The sequence below is a fragment of the Geospiza fortis genome, unplaced genomic scaffold (assembly GCF_000277835.1).
Source record: "Geospiza fortis unplaced genomic scaffold, GeoFor_1.0 scaffold56, whole genome shotgun sequence".
Classification (NCBI taxonomy): Eukaryota; Metazoa; Chordata; class Aves; order Passeriformes; family Thraupidae; genus Geospiza; species Geospiza fortis.
This window is the reverse complement of record NW_005054413.1, coordinates 990641-1012182: the sequence shown is the minus strand read 5'-3', so window position 1 is coordinate 1012182 and position 21542 is coordinate 990641. Positions and strand designations below refer to the sequence as shown.

General features: G+C 37.4%; 1 protein-coding gene and 1 long non-coding RNA gene across 2 annotated transcripts in view; both read right to left on the bottom strand.

Moving 5' to 3' along the window:
- The window catches only part of CSMD1 (CUB and Sushi multiple domains 1), a 1057667-nt gene that overhangs the window by 778950 nt on the left and 257175 nt on the right, over positions 1-21542 (bottom strand). The gene's annotated exons all lie outside the window — the stretch shown is intronic.
- Positions 19478-20658, bottom strand: LOC115948478. Its single transcript, XR_004082307.1, has 2 exons — positions 20546-20658; positions 19478-19795 (listed from the first exon to the last, which is right to left on the bottom strand). It is a non-coding gene; the product is annotated as an uncharacterized LOC115948478 (long non-coding RNA).

The following is a 21542-nucleotide window of genomic DNA, read 5'->3' as shown; positions in this document are numbered from 1 at the left end:
GGTTGTGTATTTTCTGAAAGTCTGTTTACATAATCTTAGAAAAGCAGAGAAGCAGAGAAAGGATTTGCCTGCTCTCCAGCTGACCTTGAAGTCTGTAGGGCAAACCACAAAAGTTATGTAACAATTAAAACAGACAAGAGGAAAGGAGGCAAATCCTCTAGAATCCCCAAATATAGAAATGCTATACATGATTAACCCGCCATTGTTTTCAGTCTGCTTTGTGCATCTTGTGAGACCAATCTTGGTTTAATTACTGTAGTTAAAAAAAATCTTTGCCATTAGTTTATAACACAATGCAATACTATATAAAATAAATATACAAAAATATAATATATAAATACAATGTAATAAAAAATAATTTTACAACACAGTTGTTGGAAATTGAATGGCAATAAAATTAATTTCCTAAATTTTATCTTTCACAAATTAGTCTGAATTTGATATTCAGATTAAGAAAATAATCCTGTCTTCCAATCACATTTGATTTTTTTAAGTGTAATGGTAATCTATTATGAATAGAATCAGTAATGAAAAATAGACAATAAGATATTACAATCTTCCTAATTTTGGAGCAACTCGAAGTTATTTGAGTATTATATTGAGATCATTTGTTAAAAATGCTGATCTGGCACAGGATATAAATGGTGATCTGAAGAGACTGTCACTATATTGTAGCAATCAAGGAAACAGCAGAACCAGCTCCCATTCTATCAAAAAAATAAACTATTAAAAAGAAGAAGTCCAATGCTATTGCCTTTTTAGAATTCCAAATGCATTATTCTCCAAACTAATCCAAGCTGAGAAGGCTGAGGCAGGTATTAGTAGAGAACATTCACAGAAGTGGTCTAAGACAACAGTGGTTTCTGTACACATTCCCCCTCCCTTCCTAAAAGGTAACTGGGAAAAGAAGCCTCAACAGATCACTGTGTTTTATCATTCATTTAGATCTCATATGGGAATAACTGCACTGGGTGCATACTCTTAAAAGGGAGAATGAGATGAGCTCAGGATTGACAAAATGAGCCAAATAAGTTGAAAGATTAAAGAGTGGTTGTTGGCATAAGATAAAAAAGCAGGTAGTTGATGGATAGGAAGACACTTCTCTGAATATAAAATGTTCTATGAATTACCTAGGATATATGAAATACTAAATTTTAAAGGAGAAAAAGAAATAAGTAAAGCTAGGTGGCGACATGCTACAGCTGTAAAACATTATTTCCTAACTTACAACTTCAGAGTGATTTACCTGTCAGGCAACACATCTCCAGTGACATGACCTTGACCTGTCAGTGTGGATGCATTAAAATGCTTTTTCTGGCCTCTAACACTAATAATGATCACAGGGTAGAGCATAAAGTATTCTTCAGAACGCTCTAAAGAACAAGGGTAAAAGAGAAAGGATGACACAAAATGCTTCACATCACAGTTATAGCCCTGAACTTTTTGTCTGACAAAGGTCAGAGAGGGTAAAGAAGACAGATATTCAAGAAATAAAGGTATGTCTTGTTTTCTTCCAACAATATAAAGGGATTTACTATAAAAAAGAAACACTGTTGGAGTAGAGGACACAAACCAAGCACTCCACCTACTTTCTTAATGCTCCTTCAGGTGTGAAACTTGAAAGTGCCAAATTTTAACGACTGTGGTCAAAAGCAGAATTGAAGAAGTTTAACAAGATTATTGTAAGCAAAATTTTAACATTCTGCATTCAATTTTGGCTACATAGATCTTGGCACATAGTATTCATATGATGTCTCTGACATGATTTCTTCTTTGACACAAAAAAAGACAGGAGAAAAGAAGATTTAAAACCCACCAATTTACAACTCTCTTACAGGAAGAGGAATACCACTGTTAGTAAAAAAGAAAAGTAGGAATGCTTTTTAAAGCATTTCCATTATAAAAGCATATTTCAGAGCAATTACACTAGGCAGAATAATTAGCCTGGCATTTTGTGGATTGATAGCTTTGCACGTGTTTTGCCCAAGACTGTCATACCTTCTTAGTGCCACTTCAACATATGATACAGACTGATTTCTTAATTGATCCAACTTTCTGTCTATAGGAATCCCATAGAGAAAGAAATCACATGCTGTGAAAGAAACCTGCAGCACGTGTCCTGTGAGCCTGTTAGCAGGTAGAGCCACTGTTGGGAACACAGCTCATTGTCACCCTGTGCAGAGGGCACAGACTTGCAGACCAGACTCAGCACTCCACTGTCAATGTCCAAAATATCCATGTTCCTGTCAGCAACTATCAGTGTAGGCTAATTGAGTGAGCCTCAGCCAGGGGCCCTTTAGAACTAGGCAACAGTTTTCAGTATAAGACTCTCAGGAATGATGAAGATTTAACCCACTTTGGGAGTATCTTGCAATTTTTCTGATCTGTGAATGGAAAAACAGAAAGAGAGAAACCACAGCAAGTTCAAATGTGTATTTTTATGTTTTCAAAAAAAAATTTGAATGTTAACTGAGTTCTATCAGATGTGCTACAAAACAATATTCCCCTCAAAAAAAAATAAAAGGAAGTTCCTTCTCTCCTTTGTCTTCTTCTCAAATATTATTATGTATTGTTATTCAGTAGTATTTCTTATCCCTTCAAAACATCATTATATTTGCAGTCCTCATAGGAATATTCAGTTTGGAGGTTCCAGGAGTCTCTTTTTTACAGATGGCAGAAGAGGTCACTAAAGAGCACTTTTTAATAAGGTCATCCACAGTGGGATCTATCAAGAAAGCTGGAGGAAAGCAGTTCACAACACAAACAGCATCTCAGAGCAACCAACTTTTTCCTTAGCCCACATCATAATTTATTAACATAAGTTATTCCAAGCTGAAAAAGCCCATCTGTGTCTCAACTTCGGACAGTACTCAGCTTTTGGACCCTACAAGGAGAATCACATAGCAGATTGTCCTTTCCTGATCCCGTTCCCCTTAACAGCATCAGAAAAAAAGTTCTGGAAATTGGTCAGGATCATAGGCAGAGCAGGGCTGCTCTGTCTTCTTCCTCCAGCTTTCACCTTCTCCTGGCACTCAAAAATAAATGACATTTCCTACATCCACTCAAATTCACTGATTGCTCCCACAAGCTCTTCTTCAAAAACCCTTAGAAAACCCATTTGTCTTTCTAGAGCCTCAGCGATCCAGTATCCCTTCACAAGACTCCACTTACTGTGTGGCTGTAAGAATGCTGCTGGGCATTCTTGTGCTATCCATGTTTAAATGGAAGCAAGAAAAATTGAAAACTTACATCTGCAGCAACTACTTCCTAAAGCAAGAAGTATCTACATTACAGCATTGCTTTATATTTCACAATCAGAGTAATCAGAGCATATAAGAAAGGATGGGGCTCCTGCTGATATGGAATAGCAACTATAGCAACTGCTTTCTCAAAAATCAAGCTGTAAGAGGTACCCTTTGCTTTCAAGGAGCTGGGAGATAGGGCACTCACTTTATTATAATAACCTATTGTATCAACCAATATTGAAACCAATCTCTCCCACCTTCTAGAGGAACATGATACCTCAAGCTCTCTAAGATCAGAGAAGTGTTCAAAATAAATATTCATATTTTTTGCTAGGCATGAGTTTTGTGCAAAACAATAAAATTTATAAGACTAGACAGAATATGCACATGGACAAAAATAAGTAGATTTTTTAGCTCAGCAGAAGCTCAGATGGAAGGCAGAGCTCTATTCTTGTTCTGAAGATTGTGATGTTATTTTGTGATGACTGTATCACATAAAATGAAGAAGCTATTTTCAGAGGGGGAACTGGTATTTGGGTTTCTCCTGAACCAAGTCTGAAATACTCAAACTCCAGGTTACATTGTTATACTTCTTTCTCTGCTTTATGAATCTTACCTTTTTTTTTTTCCTATTGACAAGGGTTCAGCAATATTTTGCCTAGGTCCTCCCGTCCCCAACACATGATGGCCTTGTACCTTTCTCAAGTTCCTCTCTCAGCCCATGTGCTGGAAAATTTAGGTACTGCATTGCCTAATGCAATCTGTCTGGATCTAGCTCCAAGGGAATGTTCTCAAATCATAAGCATACTCACAGCAAATAGGAAAATAGAAAATCTGAGTTTTAGACAAGCTCCAAAAATCACTACATATTGTTCATTGGTGACCTGCTAATGAGAAAGGGGTTTTATAAATTCGAAGCTGAAATAAGAGCTAAAGAATATTTACCTCTTAGAACATGTTTTGTTTTCCAGAATTGCATTGAACCCTCAGATGCACTGAAATAATATTGTGTACTACAACATCATTCCTTGCTGGGAATTTCAGCACAGGGGATGTTCTTCAGTTCAATTCTGCTCTTTGATATATCTGAGCAGTCATGTCCTCTTCATAACCTATTCCAGTCCTTCCACAATAGGTGGCTTCAATCCCAAGTGTACATTCACCACTGTGGTATGGCACAAAGAAGAAAATTGCAATCTGCAGCTATGCTGACAAACAACAGGGCAGACACTAACCAAGCACAGGAGGAGAAGAATAAATTAATGGTAAATTGTCTTGAAACTCTGATAATTTCTGTTTATTTTATAAACTTCTATTAGAAGGCAAATTTCAGAATGAGTATTTTTGAAAAGAGAATGAAGAGATAAAACAAAAACCCTATCCTTTCAAATTAAGTGCTACAGAGTACTTTGGAAAGTTAAACATTATTTCCAAGAAATATAAAATTGCACATAAAATAACTAGTAGTCTCAAATAGACAGTTATTGAAACAGCATTTTCCTAATGATATGAATATACACACATTTACGTATCACTTCTTATAATGGCCTATTCAAAGGTACCAATACTTTGCAGAAGATGAATTTCCAGCAAATAATCCATTTCACAGCTACACCATAGGCTCCAAATGTTTTCTGAATAAAAGGAAACACACCCTTTTTCAAAATCCAGTTTCATATTATCATTCAGGTACTGTGAAGGTTTCCAGTCTTTGTATTTCATTTGGGCATAGTAATGGCTGTTACTTTTGTTCATTGTTTTCCTCATCCATGTGTAAGACCAGATGAAATATTATGTGCTAAAAAAAAGATATCTAAGAGAAAAGTCATTAAGTGTAACTTATAGATATATATTTTTTTACACCATGGCTAAATTACTTGGAAATGAATATGATTAATTCACAACTCAAAAGTAAATATGAACTGAAGGTGTGAAGATTAGACCAGTTTAAGTGTGGGCAGCTGTAAAGCAACCAGGAATCACAAGAAAATACTTTGAATCTTTGATTAACTTTACAAAACCAGTTTTCAAAATAAAAGGATATATTATCAAGTGAAAGCACAAAACAGCATAGAAGAGGTATTCATTTCAGCAAACTTGGCTGTACCAAGAATTAATCCTCAAAAATGGATGGATATCCTGATTCCTGCAATCCCTTAGAAGATTCTCACTTGTGAGTGGAATACTTCCTTTTTTCTTCATTCTCTCTTATCAGAGCAAAACCCTAGGAAATGCCAGAAGAACTTCATCAACAAAATATTGGATGAACACTGTGAAGATTAAGAGTTAATGAGAATTAGTAAATGAAAATTGCTGTGGGGTAGACTAGCCTGCAATTTCCCAAAGTTATTCAGATGATCTGGCAAAATTTGGTCAATTGCTCTTGTGCATATTGAAAGCTCTGGACCAAAATGCAACTAGACACAGCTTTAGTTATTTCTGTTGTGCTTGAAGAAAATTAGATGTTTTAAAATGCTGATGAGGCCCTAGAAGATAAGAGACTGCTAAAATTAGGAACTCAACACATTCGATGAAGATATTCTGAAATTTCTTATGTAAAACTTTATTTCTTAAGTAACAGCAAATTAAAAATGCAAGAAATCAGAAATATCATCTACTCTGAATCAATGGCTGTATTTTTTCATTATTACTATTTTACTTGAAATATTCAATTAGTGCTCAATAAAAAGCGAAACTCTATCCTATAAGGTTTTAAAAATTCATTTTTCCAGTTCTGAAGAGAATGGATGAAAAAGCAGAATTAGAAAACTTTTTATTGAAAAGCAGAAACTCCCAGTTCAAAATGTAAAAAAAAAAAAAAAAGTTTGATGTTTTTGATATAAACAAAAAAGATTAAATATTCCCAGTCTGAATATTTAGGACTGGTTTAACTAAGAGGTTTATTCTCAGGTGACTAAAAAGGAAATTTAAAATTTCCTGCTGCAGTCTCTTGGATTCCTTTACTTTCTTTGTGTCCTATGGAGCTGAGAGATCCAAGAAGGGTTGCATCTTATTCTATTGCCATGGATATTAATGTTGAACAGTGGATGCTTGTGAGATGCAATTTCCACCATGTAGTGCTGCCATTGTATATAAGGGAGTAATACCAAGATCAAATAGTTTCTCTGAAACTATGGAGGATCAAGAATCTATTCTGAGTATTGCAGTTACAAATGACTAGATCCTGTTGTCTGGATACTGTTATACTTCTAACTAGATTAGACTATAAAGTTCAAAATGGATCTGCATATTTTCATAAAAAATGTTAGTGGGCAGATTTTTGGGACTGACAAATCTAGATATTATTACAAAATAAACAGTCAACAAAACTCTGATTTTTTTTTTTGTGCATATGTCCCCCACATTAAGACTGTGTAGAAGACAATCTCCATTACAAGCATGCATACCCTGGAAGAGTAGTTTTCATTCTTTAGCACTCATTGCAGATTTTATTAGGATTTCAGGAAAATAAGGAAAAAAGGAATTAAATACTGCATCATTCAAATAAAAATAATCTGAATTACATTATTTTTGTTTTGCTGAAAACAAAATTTGGCCAAGACAAGAAGGCAGAGTATGACATTAATGATATTCATGTGAGCAGAATCAATGCATCATGTTGTCATAAAACTGGCATTTTCATTTCTCACTCCCACAGACATAAAGTAGCAGCATCCAATATGCTGTCAAGGTACTGCATACCAGTGGGAAAATGCATTCAAACTTTCAGATGTGTAAAACAGATGACTGTTTCAGAGTGTCTTAGGAATGTCTAAAAGTAGACAGAAACATTTAAAGTATATTAGAAAAATTATGCTTGAAGAAAACACACAGATCACAGAATCACAGAATCTAGTAGGCTGAATCTATGAGATTAGAAAAGACCTTTGAGATCATCAAGTCTGACCTATGACTGAACATCACCTTGTCAACCAGACCATGGCACTAAGTGCTATATCCAATATTTTTTTAAAAACCTTTGGGTACAGTGACTCCACTCCCTCAGCAGCCCATTCCAATGCCCAATCACCCCCTTTCTGTGAAGAACTTCTTCCTAATGTCTGAATTAAACCTTCTATGGTTCAGTTCAAGACTCTGTGTCCTCTTGTCTTGTCACTTGTCGGCTGGGAAAAGAGACCAAACCTCTCCTGGCTACAATCTCCTTTCAGGCAGTTGGAGAGAGTGATATGGCCTGCCCTGAGCCTTTTTTCCCAGGCTAAACAACCTCAGGTCTCTCAGCTGCTCCTCACAGGACTTGTGCTCCAGACCCTTCACCAGCTCTGTTGCCCTTGTCTGGACACCCTCCAGCATCTCAACATCCTTCATGAACTGGGGGGCCCAGAACTGGACCCAGCACTCAAGGTGTGGCCTCACCAGTGCCAGGTACCAGGGAAGAATGACCTCCCTGCTCATGCTGACCACACTATTCCTGATACAGGCCAGGATGCCATTGACCTTCTTGGTCAACAGACACACACTGGTCATGTTCAGTCAGCTGTCAATCAATGTCCCCAGGTCCCTTTCTGCCTGGCCACTGTCCAGCCACTCTGTCCCCAGCCTGCAGTACTGCAGGGGGATGTTGTGGCCAAAGTGCAGGACCTGGCACTTGGCCTTGTTAAACTTCATATTGTTGGACTCTGCCCATCTATTCCTGTCCCTCCCAGAGCCCTCCTAGTCTCCAACAGATTGATATTCCCGCCACCTTGGTACCATCTGCAAATTTGCTAATGGTGAATCACCTCATCCAGATCATCAATAAAGATACTAAACAGGACTGGGTCCAACACTGATCCCAGAGGGACACCACTGAGGACTGGCTGCCAGCTGGATGCAGCTCCATTCACCACCACTCCCTGGGCCCGGCCATCCAGCCAGTTATTAACTCAGCCAAGAGTGCTCCTGTACAAGCTGTAAGCTGCCAGCCTTTCCAGAAGAGGACCATGGGAGCTGGTATCAGATGCTTTGCTGAAGTCCAGGTAGACAACACCCACAGCCTTCCCCTCCTCCACTAGGCAGGTCACCAGGTCAGAAAAGGAGATCAGGTCAGTGAGACAGAATCTGCCCCTCTTAAGTCCATGCTGGCCAGGTCTGATCCCCCATCCATCCTGTAGATGCCATGTGATTGCAGGATGATCTGTTCCATAATCGCCCAGAGCACTGAGATCAGGCTGACAGGCCTGTGGTTTCCTAGATCCTCCTTCTGGCCCTTCTTGTGGATGGGTATCACACTGGCCACTTTCCAGTGACCTGGGATTCCCTGGTTAGGCAAGACTGGTGATAAATGATGGAAAGTAACTTGGTGAGCTCTTCTGCCAGCCCCCTCATGACTCTTTTTTAATTACCCCGGTACCTTTCTTATCAGCTTCATCACTGCCAACCTGGACAACCAGCAGTGGAAAATAATCAGGGGGCTGAATTAGTTCAGGGAGTGTCCTGCTGATCCCATACCTGGGCCCCAGGGAGGCAGTAGACTTCCCTGTGGGATGGGTCCAGTTGACACACAGGAGCCTTCGTTCCCCTTAGAACAGAGTCACCTACTACAACTACTCTTCTTTAATTCTTAATACATGTTGGATAAATTGTAGATTGGTAAACAATAAGTAGGATAGAAATCTGATTTTGCACTTGCTTTCCCTAGGCTAAACTTGAGATGCAAATGAATAAAACCAATATGCCTTATGCAGCTGCTATAAAAAAGTTTACTTATTTTGCTCTCTCTACTCATTCTCTCAAACACTGAACAATTCCACGGAAATCTTGATCTTTGAGAATCACTATATTGCACAAATCAGAAACCTAACTATCAAGTTGCAATAGATCATAATAATTTTTCATTTATTTGCAAAACTTGTCTGATTTTTTCACTGAAGCAGAAAAAATAATGTTGAAAAACTGAGTCCCACTAAAAATGCAGAAAGGGGAAAACCACAGAAAAATAGCTAGTTCAGCTTTACTTCTTAGCTATTCAGTTTGCACTTTGGACAAGAAATAGTGATTCATATCCATTGACATAATGAGCTCACAAAGAAAATAAAATAGGCAATAAAGAATCTAAAGATGCCAAAAAATTATAAATGTCAATCAACATCAACAACTTTGTCTTATATTGATTTTTATATAGATGAAAATCCACTTATTAAATCTAAGCCATATAGTTTCACTTTGTCTTCGACCTCAGTCAACAGATTCAGAACATACTAATGTAATTTATGGCATAAAATGTGGTCAACTCCACAGTTTGCGTGATGCTACAATTACATCATCCGTAACAATATCCTTCTGTTAGGACAAGTTCAAATTCCTTGTTCTTGACACTCAGTGACCCAAATTACTCAGCCTTAACCTATAATTTTGGCCTTGTCTTCTATGTGCTAAGGACATAAATTCAACACTGCTTTAATTTTCTTCTACCATTTTATTTCCATGCTCTCTTCCTAGCTGTTTTAGATTCATGGAATGGCCTCTGAATTCTTACTTAAAGACCTCGTTCTTTCATCATTCAAACTACTTCTAAGACCTTTCTCCCAAAATCTTCCATTAAAGGAACTAATGCACTCAGTAATCAGAAATGCAGACATGTCTGACAACTAATTGCATAATATTTTATAAAAGTTATAGTCACATCTCTTTTTTTTTTATTATTCTTGTTTATTTTTTCCTCTTTCTGTGTCACATTTGAGTTTAAATTGTAACCTCTTCATGGTGGGGACAATTTCATTAGCTTCTCCATCATAATTTTTCACAAAAGTAAAATAATTTGCATTTCCCTATGATGCTACAATATTTAGTAATTCAAAAGTAAGGAATAAATTAATGAGGATGACAAGATGCTAGAAGCTGTAAAGAGAAGTACTTTTCTTACAATGGAAACCTGAACATCTTACTCCTTAGAGAATATAATGAGGTGCAACTCTGAAGCTCCCCTGAAAACAGCACTTTTCATAAAATGTATGCTTTAAACTTATAAAAATCACCAATAATTCACTTTCATGGAAAACCCTAAAAACTAAAACTGTGGTATTATACAGAAAGAAGCATTCTATATGATACTACCACCTGAACCAGGTATCTGATTCAAGATGAATGTCTGACATCCATACACATTCAGCATTAAAAAAATGAAACAATTTCTCCTCCCCTGAAATAGATGCCAGAGAAAGGCAGGATGAATCACTGTTTGAAGGATGACTGTATTTTGAATATTTATTATGTGATTTTCATTTTTATTAAAATTGGCTTGTAGAGCCCATTTGATACTACAGAAATCAAGTAGAGAATTGTGGCTGTTTGAGGGTCAGTGTCTAAATGGTTCACATCAAACCAAAAATATCAAAACCCAACTACAGGGCAATATTCAGAGTCTCATGTATTTCAGTTAGTTATCTTAAATCCCTGCCTATTTACAGAAATGTGTTATTTTTCTCAAATAAAAAGGTTAAGAGAATTTTTCCAACTATAAAAATGAAGGGTTAAGGTACTTATGCATCTTAAAGTGATGGGGAGCAGATATAGGCCCCATAAACCTGAAGGGAATGGTCAGTGACCTGTTATACCACTTAGACACACAAAAGTCCATGGGGCTGGATCAAATCCAAGGGTACTGAGGAAAGTGGTGGAAGTGTTCAACAAGTCTCTTTCCATCATTTTTTGTCAGTCCTGAGTAACGGGAGAGGTCCCAGATGACTGGAAGTTAGCAAAGGGACACCCATCCATAAGAAAGGCCAGAAAGAACATCCAGGGAGCTACAGCCTGCCAGTCTGACCTTGAGGCTGGGGAAGGTCATGAAGAAGATTATCTGAAGTGCCCTCACACCGTGTGTGCAGGACAACTAATGTGCAGGCTCAGGACTGGCGAGCTGAGGCCAATTGTGTGAGGTCACAACAATTCCATGGAGCTACAGGCCTGGGGAGGAGTGGCTGGAAAGCTGCCTGGTGGGAGAGGACCTGGGCGTGCTGGTTGACAGCAGCTGAGCATGAGCCAGCAGTAAGCCCAGGTGGCCAAGAAGGCCAATGGCATCCTGGTCTGTATCAGCAATAGTGTGACCAGCAGGAGCAGGGCAGGGATTGTCCCCCTGTACTCAGCACTGCTGGGGCCACACCTCCAGTGCTGGGTCCAGTTCTGGGCCCCTCACTGTGAGAAAGACATTGAGGGGCTGGAGTGAGTCCAGGGAAGGGCAGTGGAGCTGGTGGAGGGTCTGGAGCACAAGTGCTGTGAGGAGCAGCTGAGGGAGCTGGGAGTGTTTGGCCTGGAGAAAAGGAGGCTCGGGGGAGACCTCATTGCTCTCTCCTACTGCCTGAGAGGAGGGGGTTGGTCTCTTATATCAAGCAACAAGTGACAGGTCAGGAGGAAATGTCCTAAAGTTGTGCCAGGAGAGGTTTAGATTGAATATCTGGGAAAAAAATTCATCATGGAAAATGAGATTAAGCACTGGAACAGACTCCCCAGGTAAATGGAAAAGTCACCATCCCTGGAAGTATTTAAAATATGTGTAGATGTGGCAGTTAGGGACATAGTTTAGTGGTGAACTTGGCTGGGCTGAGTTATTGGTTAAACTCGGTGATCTCTAAGGTCTTTTTAAATCTAAATGTTTCTATGATTTCACAATTCCTTGTTTGATCAACAATTCTGAATATTTAGCTTTTAAATAACTTTCATATAGCACAAGAGCAGAAGAACAAACTAAAATACTTTGTTTGAAGTTTAGAAAAAGATCTCATTAAGAACACATCACAACATTATTGCATGGAGTATATGGAGATATTACCCATCTACACATTTAACATAACAAAATAACAGGGGCTTCCTGTTATTACAGGAACTGTATTACAACTGGATTTAAACTATTCCAGGAACTTTTTTTCCCATGGACTTTTGGGGGAATTTAGAATGAATTTTGTGTTCCCTGGTTTATTTATTCCACACCATAAAATCTAATACAATTTGAAATTCAGAATTTCTATGTTCTTCCAATCTATAAGAGTAGTAAACCCCACAATTTTCTCCATTTTGCATCTGTATTCAATTTCTAAAAAACAGATCCCTTTAATCAATGTAGTATTTAAGGTAGTAGATCATGTACAAATGAATTAGTTGAATTAGTTGATTACTTGACCTATTTATTATTTTGATTTAGTTTTTTACTTGGCACATTTATAATTGAGGGGCTTTTTTAGAAATATATTTATGGATAAAAATAAAGCTATTTAGGTATTTTCCTATTCTTAAATGCGTAATCATGATAGTTAAATTCTAGAGAAATTTGTTTTACAGAAGTCCTATCTTCTACAAATTTAGCATAAGAAATATTTCTAAGACAAATAAAGGAATCTTTGCAATATTTATTTTCTTGTTTTTTAAAGACTTCAGATGTTCAGTGTTCAGAATTGACTGTCAGTTATCTATATGCAATACAATCATGTAACAACTTGTTTTCAAATATGTCATAAGTTGCAAAATATGCATGTGATTTGCTCACATTTTTAATGAAAGTGACGATTACAAAAATTTCTCTCTCCAAGGCAAAAAAAGATGCTTTTGTTATTCCTTGAACTCTTGGCTAGTTATTCCCTGATTTAGGAGAGATGAAGCATAATTTACAGACACAGAAATGATACAGTAGGTTTTTTGTTATATTTTATATATCTGAATGAGTATATGAAATATACAAGCTATACAGTGTTTATGTCTTGTGAAAACCTGTGGCACATGGATTCTATATGTGGACTTCTCAGTCATATTTTTTCAAGAGAATTTCCTCTGAAACTAGTGGTAAAACACACGCCAACTCCTGCAGCAGACACCACAGAAAAATGGCCTTGGTAACACCGACAATTAATTTGTGGCTGGCTTTGCTTCAATGAAGAAGAGATGAAAACAAATCTATAGCTTTTATGATTTTAAACGGAAAGTCCTCTTGACTGGAATTTATACTAGGAGAAACACTAGGTATTCACTAGAGACAGCAGTGATCAAGGAGTCCATCCCACATCTTCTGCAGAAAGCAGCCCTAGGAGATGCCATCATAAGGGTAGGGACTTGGATGAGAAATTCTTGGGTTCCACAAGGAAAATTCGTTTGACTAGGAATATTGAATCATTTTAAAACTTAAAACCCAAACACAATTGGTATGCTTTACCCTAAATATATTCCAGATGTAGAATTCTTCTAATTCTTCTGAAAGTTAAAATGGCAAAATAAAGATGTATGTACCAGGCTTTTACATACGCACCAGCAAAACATGGTGCCCCTTAAGCTTCTGCTATGTATGCTATTACTGCTATAAATACCAGGATAACTGGTATAAATAGCAATAGATAACTACCATCTAGTTAAGTCATGGTAAATTCTACCACCAACTTACCTTCTAAACTTAATTTTTTCTTAAATTTGGAAGCAGAAAAGTTGAACTCCAACAGGATTTTTTTCTCCTATTGTTTATTTGTTCCCACTGCTTTGTTTCACCTTGAAATCTGCTAGTAAATGTATGACATAATGTTTTGTGACCTGCACTCTTCATTCTGGCTCTTGTGTGTTCCAGTGGGGTGATTTTAATTTCATTTTATTACAGTTAAGGTCATCTACATTCTGGTTTAAAACACTAAGTTTGTCATGTGAAGATTCTGCTCTAATTGACCTTGATTTATTTGCCCTATTTATTTATTTGGACCAACTGTGCTTTTGGAGCAAAAACTATAAAAATATCTGTGATAGTAGCTTCTGTTAGCTTGTTTGGTGAGTGAGTGCTACTCACAGCTTCCTTCCTATATTCCTTCCTTTCTTTTCCTCCTTCTCTCTTTCTTTCTTCTTCCCCTCTTCATATCTCCTTCCCTAAACCTGTGGACTCTTCAGCCATACAAAAGGAATGACAGAAAATTGGCAGTTGCCCTACATTTCTCAAGTTCATTTAGTGACACCTAAAAACTGGGATGATTTAAGAATGCAAAAAACCTATGAAATCCACAGACTAAATTACAAAACTTGCCTTTACAAAGTACCTACCAAGAATAAACCCAGTTGATAAATATTATGTTACCAATATACCAATCATAGTAAGATAAAGTCACTTTAAAAATTCATTTCACTTTTTATATAGCTTTCAATATTTTGTATTTCCAACTAAAGCAGCCTGCCCTACCTATATGAAGCAAAGCATTACAGAAGACGGCTTGTTTTCTCCTTATCTTTTCTCTTTATTATTTTCAGTTCTTTTGAATGTCCATTTAAAAATTTCTGGATATGACAAACGCCTCAACCCCTACAGCAGAATTTTATATTGTTTAGGTAAATGTCTGAAGTCACTGACAGCAAATCCAAATCATGTTTCATTTTCAAAATGTTTTCTCATCCCCACTATTGCTTCTTTCTGCCAGCTTGTATCCTCCAGCACACTGATCACTGTTTTAGCAAAGTGCTATAATTTTGTACATTGTACTTTTGGAAATCATGTTAATCAGCATTTGGCCCAAGAATAACTGAGTCAGATGGGGAGAGGAAAGAAAAGAATTGAAAATAACATACTGGGTGGCTATTTATGTGATACTTAAAAAATTCAGATGGGTTATATATCAGTATTTTTTCTCAAGTTCATAGGAATTATCACTCATATCACTTTGCAGAAAATGGTATTACATTAGTAAAAAATGTAATTGGGTTTTGTTTTTTTTTTTTTTCTGAAGGAAAACATCATTATTCCTTTTTGTATACAGCACAGTAATAATGATTTTCAGTTTTAAAATATTTTTAGTGCATATTAGGGAATCATTCTTGAATTTCTATTATAAAATTTAGTTTTCAGCACATCTTAATGAAATGAATAAAAATAACCATAAAAATAATTCAAATTAATAAAGAAACCAGAAAAAAGAAATAAAAATACTTTAAGGCTGATGAATATCATAATTTGGACTAGACAACCATTCCAGGTCCCTTCCAACTGAAACTATTATACCCTAAAATTAATACAGATAATCTAATGTCAATAGAAACAATATACAGTGTAACAGAGACAAGGTATTTTCTCTAATCCAATTTAAGGGAAACAGAGTCCATCAAAGTATCTTGTTTTAAAATAACCTTTTAATATTTTTATCATAAAACAGCTTTAAGGTTCATATGGTACTAATCCTATGAATAACCTGTGAGGGTTATTTTCAGGTCAAAATAACTTCATTATTGAAGCTAAATGCTTGTTTTTGTAATAGTCATCTTCAACCCATTCTTAACCTTAGGCGGTTTTACTCTAATTCTTCTCTTCATTGGGAGGTCAGCATATATTCTTGAAAGAGCCTACTGCACTCAAGTTTTGGGATCTTAACTTGAAAGGAGCCCTGCAGCACTGGACATGCTGAAGTAATGGCACAGAGTGTGCATGTGTTTCACAGATATTATTTGTCCAATTCCATGCTCTACAGCTTCTTGTGAGGGCTAGCAGAGGGGCAGACACTGATCTCTTCACTGGTGATCTGTGAGAGGACCTGAGGGAAGGGCCTGAAGTTGTGCCAAGGGAGGTGTAGGCTGGATATCAGATTCTTCACCCAGAGGGTTGTTGGGCACTGGAACAGCTCACCAGGGCAGTGGTCATGGCACCAGCCTGACAGAACTCAAGTGTTTGCACAATGCTCTTGGGCACATGGTGTAACTCTTGGGAATGGTGCTTTGCAGGGACAGGAGTTCCATTCAATGATGCTTGTGGATCCCTTCCAATTCAAGAGATTCTACGATTCTATTTTTTCCTAAAACAGCAGACTCACTGCCATCCCATTCGAACATGTCTGCTTACAGTGCCAAGACTCATCCTCACTCACATGTTGGGAATTCCTCTTTTCTGTTTCAATAACTTCAGTTTTGAATAGTTTTTTCAGCCTCTTTTCCTAAGGAAAGATGTGGGTTGAAAAGGAGATGCCAAACTCAGACTACCCATGAGGGCAAATAATTCTTCATTTTACCAGCAGTAATCAGACATTTGATGTGTAAGCAAGCATGGTTTAGTAATGTGTTTGTGACTGCTGTTGAAACTACAGTAAAGGACAGGTGATGTAAAGACCATAAAAATGATAAGATAATTCTTTAGGGTAACGTAAAAAACCCAAGATGCAAGGTTTTCACAGAAACAGGATTTTGGATCAGACAAAATGACAGTTGTTGAAATTGCCCTTGTCAAAGAGTCAAAATAGCATTCAGCTTGAAGCTCATCTTAAAAGGCATTCAGGAAAGGAATGTTTCTTTGAAAATAGAGAAAAGCCACACTGGAAAATGAGAGATCGAGAAAGAAAAAGAGCTTCACTAAAGTTAAGTCCCTTATGAAGGTGAAATGTTCTGGGACTTCTTTGCAGATACAACTTACTTGAGTTTAATACTACTTCAACCACAGTAAGAGAGGACAAAGCAATATGTTTCAGATAAAATTATTGGAAAAGTGAATTCCTAAATTCATCTCTAAGATGGTGCATAAGTATAGAGATATATAACAAATATGAATATGTGCATACATGCACATATATATTTATGCATATATATAGGCAGAGTAGAAAGCATTTGAAATTTGGTCATAAATATTCTGCAGCATAACCACAGAGATTAACAATTAAATTTAATTTTTAACACTCTGCAGTATTTCAGATGAACAGAGCATAAAAGAAAAATTGGACCAGGATTTTGTCTTCTAACAAACAGCATTTGTTACTAAGTACATTTCACAAAATTTGGAAAATTAAAACTAACTAATTCTGTACTTTAATAATGCAAAAGTGCTAGTTTTGAATTGCAAGTCTCTTGACTGTTTTTTCTTACTTTACTGAGCAAAATAAAATATCATAGTCCTTTTTTCACTAAAAGACCAAAGAGATTTCTAAATTTCATTCTGTCTAAGGCACTATCAACAGAATTGCTTTCTAAATTACAGTTACACAACAAAATGCTCTGAAGTCAAAGTGCCTTTCAAGTGTCAGCAACAGCATAATTTGAAGTTAATGTAGATGTCCAGACATAATTCACTGACTAAATTTAACTTACAAGACCTTTAGGAACCACAATTCACAAGAAGAATTAAATTTGACTCTGATAGCCAGGCTGATATTGCAGGATATTATTTAAAGTAATTTTATATTTCACTTGTTATGGTAAGAACAGGCCTGAAACAAGATATATACACTTTTTAAAGCACAGTGATGTTCTAAACATTGAAACAGTATAGAAGACTACCATTCTGACAAATATTTATTAATACCTGACATAAAAATACATCTCAGTATATTTATGTTGGATGCATTAATGCACATATATGAATATTAATAATAAATGTGAAAGTTGAGGAAGAGTTGTTAGAAATTAACATTTGTCATATTGGAATAAGTGCACCTTTTCTTTATGTCCTTACAAACTGGCTAAAGTAAAATAGAAATAGGCTACTAAACTGTCAAAAATGCTGTTACATTCTAGGTTTAATAAGAGCAGATTTAATTCCCATCTTCAATGATGATGGAATAGTGTGGCAATTACCTTTGTAAAACACATTCCTTTGTAAGTGATAATTAGCTTAATGTCAGTAAAACCTAACCTGTTAGGAAATGTTGGAATGACTAATTTCTAGATACCACTCTGATGAATATTAGGACTTATTTTCATTTAATTGAGATTATTGTGTTGCTTTTTCAGTTAACTTGAGGTAAGGATGTGGGGTTTTTTTGCAGACTTCTTATGTGTTGATTGCTTCATAAAACAAAATAAATCTTTCAGGGATTTGTACTCTTCTTCCTTCAATCTTCTATAAAAAGCACTGGATTATTTTTTCCAGTTGGGAATTCTGGATAGTATCTCACCTGATGGCTATCTCACTTGAATTTTAACTATGGACTATAAGCCTTTGCAGATGTGTAAATGCTTACACTTCATATTTCCCACTATTCAGTGGCATAAGCAAGAGCTGAGAGATTTTTCTTTGGCTTCAGTATTGGATTTGAGTGGCCAGGTTTTGATAGCAGGGGAGCAAGCTGTGAGAAGCTGCCTGAAGCTTCCCCATGTCCAGCAGAGCACGTGCCAGATGGTTCCAGGGTGAATGTGCCACTGGTCAGGGCTGAGCCCATCAGGAATGATAGTAACACCTCTTTGCCAAAGTATTCAAGAAGAAAAATCTTATTGGTGAGAACATGTGAGAGGAACAGCTCTGCAGACACCAGGGTCAGTGCAGGAGGGGCAGGAGGCGCTCCAGGCACCAGAGCTGAGATTCCCCTGCAGCCCCTAGTGCAGCCCATGGTGAGGCAGCTGTGCCCCTGCAGCCCATGGGGATCCACAGGGATGCAGAGATCCACCTGCAGCCCGTGGAGGAGATCCACACTGGAGCAGGGGTGCCTGAGAGGAGGCTGTGATCCGGTGGGAAGCCTGTGCTGGAGAAGGGTCTTGGCAGGGACCTGCAGACCCTTGGAGAGAAGAGCCCACACTGCAACAGGTTTCCTAAAAGGACTTATGACCCTGTGGGGGACCCAGGCTAGAATAGGCTGTGCCTGAAGGACTGCACCCTGTGGCAGAGTGATCCACATGCAGCAGTTTGTGGAGAGCTGTTGCTCCTGAGCTGGACTCACATTGGAGAAGTTCCTGGAGGACTGTCTCCTATGTGAAGGATCCCAAGCTGGAGCAGTGAAGGAATCCTCTCCCTGAGCAGGAGCAGGAACAACCCTTAATGAACTGGCCATAACCTCATTCTCATCTTCCTGTGCCAGAGGCGAAGGTAGAGCCAGGATGGGGGGAAGGGTGGGAGAAGGAGTTTTTAAGGTCTTAATTTATTTCTCATTTTCTTCTTCTTATTTTGCTAGAAGAAAAATCAATTATTATCTCTAGGCTGCTGTGCCCATGACAGTATTTGGTGAATGATCTCTCCCGGTCCTTATCTCAACTCATGAATCCTCATTATATTTTCCCTCCCCTCTCCAGCTGCAGAGGGCAGTGATAGGAAGGCTTTGGTGGGATCCTGGTATCCAGCTGGGGTCAGCCTGTTACAGCTTCCCTGCATATCTGGAATTAGAAGTCATTGTTTCTCCTCCTTATGACAGTAATTTAACCTCAGAAAGTTACAGCCAAAATTGATTTGTGTTTTAAACAAAAAAGAAGGGATTAGCAAATACTTAGTGTTCATTTCATATTTTCACAGCGAAATAAAATATAGTAACTTCAAAGAGTAATAATAATTAAAAAAAAGCTAAATTCTAGCCAAAATCAAGAGAAGAAACCCAGAGAAGCTATACAGCTTTCCAATAATTTAGTATTTATTTTGACAAGTGATCAAACCAATGGCTATTGGAAGAAAATATATAAGGAGATTTTCTTAAATAAATAAAATTTTTAAAAACAACAAAAAAACCTACATTTCTAAGTAATCTCTAAACACATGGCATGATGATGTGAAACAAGAGTTCATTGCCATCAAAGCTTGTAATAAAAGCAATATCTTCTATCTTCTTCAGCTTCAGCTACCAATGGATAAAATTTGAAAGACGTGATAAATAGATCAAACTGGATCTGGAGACACTATTAGGTTTTTTCCTCATAAGGTTTCCCTGCTGCAAAATAAATAATTCAAAATAAGCTTCAAAAAATATTTGTTGTAATAATATACATAAATATTATATAAAAAATTCCATTGAACTTTGCATGCATTGTTTAGAGTGTAAGACATAGTATATAAGAGATATTATAATTGAACTCCAAAGAAAACGAGCCTGTACACAGCAGGGCTTCTTGTTGTCCTATTAATGTGTTATTGAGAAGGATATAATGCTTCTCCCACAATCTGCAAATTATTTTATTGTCAGTGCTGACAATTAGACTGTAACTGCCATAAATGGATGTATCTTAATTGCCTGGCTTAACAATATATTAAAGCACATCTTTGAATCTCAATATATGTGGATGTTTGCAAAGACTCAAATCCAGGGGCAGACTGCCTTCAGCCATCTGTGCATGCAGGTTTATTTAACAGGTACTTTCATCAGGGAAGTCCTGAACAAAAGACAAAACCATGCGCCTTTTTCAGGACAAAACCTTTTCAGCCAGGACCGCAGTGTTCATATGGTGTGGGCACATCACCTTGGATCCAGAACATGCATTTTCTCATTAGCTATTCCATCTTTGTAAGTAAGGTCCTAAATTCAATAACTCTCACTGGCAGGCCAATTTGTTTTTAACAGCTACTCTCTTTGCAAGACACCTTGTACTGCAGTCATGGGGTTTTTTTCATTTGAATCATATGGCTAAATATAATTATAGCTGTCAATTACTGTGTACTTTCAAAAACACAGAAAATGTCTTACATTGTATATAAGGCACCATTAGTGGAATTGTTTCCTTCCTAATTGGCAGAGGTTGGAAGTGTTCTTCAGGCTTTTTGGGTTTCTTCTGTGCTTGCCCTCCCCCCATACTTTTCTTCAGGGGAAAAAAAAGCAAACACTAATTTTATCCAATGACATCTACATGTAAATACTTCAAAGAGCTGGCAGTGCCAACCAGAATATGGATTATAATAATCTGATGTAAGGCATTAAACCTCCAGAAAACCTGATTTACTTATGCAATTTTTGACAAGGTTAACTTTAAATTCTTCACTAATCTGTGGGAGAGTTTCAACAGAAAAGGTAAACCACCTCCTCATCAGGGCTAACCTACAGCTACCCTGGTGAGGACAGTCTGAAACGTGCCCTCTGTTAAAGGAGGGAAACACAGAACTCCTGCACCCTCACTCTGAGCTACAGTGAAGAACAGGAATATATTTGCGGATGGGGGAGAGGGGAGTGGGAAGTGGGATTGCCCGGACATTCCCCCTTTCCCTCTACAGTTTAAAGAGATAAATGAGCCCTGAATGAATCTTGGAAAGCAAAAGTCAACCTAACCTTCCGCTAATGAAGCAGTCCTCTTAAAGCTACTACCTAATTACCTTACATCTCTTAGAATTTCACTCCAGGGGCTTTTAAAATACAGTCTTTTTCTTTATACCTCAAGCCTGGAGGTGACAGCCATATTTAGCATTTATTAAACCCTAGAAATGAGCATGAGTTAGTCTCCATTTACACATCCAAACTCCTTTTCCTAAGCCCACAGAGGCACCTCCCAGCACCCAGTGGGGCATTTTATCAGCAGGCTTGGAGCTTACTCTTGCTCTCAGTGTCTCCCTGGCTTGCTTCCCAAACACATTGACAGAAGGCACCTCTCAATGAAGGAACAGGGTGCTTTCAGCCTTAGTCAGGTTTGTCCACATGCTCAATAATCATCTCTCCAGCGTTTAAGTACGTTATTCAGCTTTACTTTCAGAGA